Raw genomic sequence first — 3,884 nt, forward strand, 5'->3', positions numbered from 1 at the left:
GATAATCCTTCAGTGGAATGCAAGAAGCTTAATTGCTAATGGTCAGGAGTTTAAACAATTCATCTATAGTCAGCAGGAAAAACCAGACATATTGTGCATCCAGGAATCCTGGTTAAAACCAAACTTAGATTTCATTATTAAAGGATATGTGGCAATCAGAAGAGACAGGAGAGAAGGTACAGGAGGTGGATGTATCACGTTTGTAAAAGAGGGCATTCCCTACAGGGTTATTGATGTTGGAATTGAGATGGAGAGTATTATAATAGAAGTATGAATAGGAAAGAGGAAACTGGCAATAATAAATTTTTATAACCCATGCAGACAGTTGGACATTGTAAAATTGGAAGAAATGGAAGGTAAAAGCAACGGGAACACAGTGTGGTGTGGAGATTTTAATGCTCATAATACACTATGGGGGAGTAAGAAGAATGACCGCAATGGGGAGATAGTGGAGGAATTGTTGGATGGGAAGAATCTGGTTTGTGTGAATGATGGGAGAGGGACGAGGATAGATATAAATACTGGGAAGGAGTCGGTTTTAGATCTGACAATAGTGACCAATGCATTAGCTCCATTATGTGAATGGAATGTATACCAAAAAGGGACTATAGGAAGTGACCATTATCCTATATATAATAGAATCAATACAACAACAGTACAGGTCACGGAGAGAGTAGGGGGTAGATGGTTAGTAGATAAGGCTAATTGGGATGAATTAATGAAGGAAGGGGAGAAATCTGTCTCAGATTAGTGATAATATGGAAGTAGAAATGATGGATAGGGAAATAAAGCAGGGTATCATATCAGCAGCAACCAACTCTATTCCTAAAAGTACAGGCAGGAAGATGAATAAGGCAGTACCATGGTGGGATGAAAAATGTAAACAAGCAGTAAAGAACAGAAACAAAGCGTTTAAAGTAGTAGTTAAAAGATACCATAACTTTCAACACCTGATCCAGTATAAGCAAGCACAGGCAATGGTAAGGAAAACAATTAGACAAGCAAAGAGGTCGTATTGGAGGAAGTTTTGTGGATCAATTGGGAGCACTACTAAGATAGGAGAAGTTTGGGGAATGTTGAAAAAAATCGGTGGAGATAGAAAGGATTGGAGTTATCCAGTCCTAAGTTCTGGAAATAAAGTGGCTGTAACCAATACAGAAAAGGCGGAGTTAATGGCTAAGACTTTTGTTGTTGTGCACAGCTCAAATAATTTAACAGAGGAGGGAAGACAGGGGAGGGACAAAACTAGAAATGAAAACAGGGAGGTGTTAAAAAAAAGGATAGTAGGGAAAGCGAATTAGATGTCCCATTTACCATTGGAGAAATGAAAAGAGCAATAGCCAAAACAAGAAGGAGTGCACCAGGTAAAGATCAAATATGTTATACTATGATTAAACATCTAAGTGAGGGGGGATTGGTGAAAATATTAACATTATACAATAAAGTCTGGAAAGAGGGTAAAGTCCCACGAAGTTGGAAGGAGGCGATAATAATCCCAATCAGGAAGCCTGGAAAAGATCCAAGTAAGACAATAAACTACAGACCCATAGCACTTACATCACATATAGGTAAAATAATGGAGAGACTCATGTATTATATTGAAAAAAGGGGATTGGTGAATAAATATCAAAGTGGATTTAGAAGGGGTAGGAGCACAATGGATCCAGTATTGTGTTTAGAAGATGACATCAGGAAAGCACAGGTAAATAAAGAAACGGTGGCAGCAGTGTTCTTTGATGTAGAAAAAGCCTATGACATGTTGTGGAGAGAAGGTTTGATGATTAAAATGCATCAAATGGGAATTGAGGGAAACTTATTTAACTGGGTTATGGATTTTTTAAGGGAAAGAGTTATTCAGGTTAAAATTGGATCAGAGATATCAGAAAGCTATATTGTAGAGAATGGTACGCCGCAGGGGAGTGTTATAAGTCCTACACTATTTACAATAATGATAAATGATATATTTGATAATATACCTACAGGAATGGGAAGATCTCTGTTTGCAGATGATGGGGCATTAAGGAAGAGGGGAGGCAACATAGATCATATAGTTAAGAAAGTACAGGAAGGGATAGAAGTGGAAAAATGGGGAGCAGAATGGGGTTTTAAATTCTCGGTGGAAAAAAGTAAAGTAATGTTCTTCTCAAAAAAGAAAATCAGTGAAAATAAAAAGTTAAACTTATATGGAAAGAATTTAGAAAGGGTAAACAGCATGCGATTCTTGGGAGTGATTTTTGATTCTAGATTAACATGGAAAGAACATGTGAAGGGAATAGTTAAAAAAAGTAAGGGAGTGTTAAATATTATGAGATGTTTGACTGGGCTAAATTGGGGAGCGGATTTTATGTCCTTAAAATATATATACGTAGCATAGAATAGACTATGGTAGTGTGGGGTAAGGATCAGCAGCTAAAACGATATTATCACAGCTACATATTATTCAATCACGAGCACTAAGAATATGTCTAGGAGCAATGAAAACAGCTCCAGTTTGTTCCCTTCAGGTTGAAGCAGCAGAAATGCCATTATGGATAAGGAGAAAGCAGCTAATAGCCAATTACTGGATACATTTAAAAGGACATAAGGAAGACCATCCAACAAAAAGAGTCTTGGAAATGTGTTGGGAAAAGGGGAAAGAGCAAAAATCAAGCTTTGGGTGGGTCAGTGAGGGAATAGTAGAGCAACTAAAAGTAAAGGTAATAGAAGTCAGCCCAACAGTTCTGTGGACGACAATACCAGAATGGACATTTCACGAAGCAAGAGTAGATATAAAAATATGGGACATTAAAAGAAGAAATAAAACAGTGGACTTGGTATACGAATTTTATAACTATACAGATGAAAAGTATGGGGAATATATTTACTTATATACAGACGGATCAAAAAAAACAAAAAAAGGAGCAACAGGTGCAGCAGTGGTGGTTCCCAGTCATAATAACAAAGTATTAAAAAGAACTTCAGATCATTTAAGTGTATTTATGTAATATTTTATGAAATAATGGTGAGAACATCCAGATTAGCACAGCAGGGAAGGGAAATAACATTCATGTGGGTACCAGCTCATTTAGGAATACAAGGAAATGAAAAAAGCAGATCAAATGGCAAAGGAGGCAGTAAAGAAAGAAGAGGTGGAAATGAAAGTAAAATGATCAAAAGCAGAAGGAAAAAGTTTAATTTAATTTAATCAATGGAAACAGTACTGGAAAATCCAGGAAAAGGGGGAGACATTTATATAAACTACAAGGTGAAGTAGGAGAGGTGGGATGTTGTGGAGGTAGCAGAGTGGAACAGGTGGTCATGAGCAGACTAAGAATAGGGCACAGTAGATTAAATAGCACATTCAACATAATAGGGAAACATCCAACTGGTCTATGTAGCTGTGGAGAGAGAGAGACAGTGGAGCATGTGATGGTTGAACGTCATGGATATGAAAGGGAGAGGGAAGAGATGATGGCAGGGTTGCAGAGGACAGGAGCAGTGGAGAAAAGTGTCAAAGGTATAATAGAATGTGGGAAATGTAGAGAAGGGAGGAAAATCATAATGAGATATCTTGTTTTAACTGGGTTAATAAAAATAATTTAAAAAATTAAATAGTAAAAAAGTAAAGTCCAGAAGATGGCGGTATATGCAAGTATAAGGATGCCGACCGCCGTAAAACACCAAAGAAGCAGAAGAGCAGTCACCACCTGCTACTTTGCGGAAGCAAGGAGGAGTTTTCCCTTCCCGTCCCTTTTTAGTCTTCTTCAGGTTTCAGAAAGCAGCTGCCGTAAGTTAATTTCGTTATCACTTGTCACTTATTTGACATGCAATATCCATACATATGTTTTTAGTAAATGTGTTTGATCATAATAGCACATGATGAGGGTATGCCTTTCTAGATTATG

Source organism: Larimichthys crocea, chromosome XII (genome assembly GCF_000972845.2).
Source record: "Larimichthys crocea isolate SSNF chromosome XII, L_crocea_2.0, whole genome shotgun sequence".
Lineage (NCBI taxonomy): Eukaryota > Metazoa > Chordata > Actinopteri > Sciaenidae > Larimichthys > Larimichthys crocea.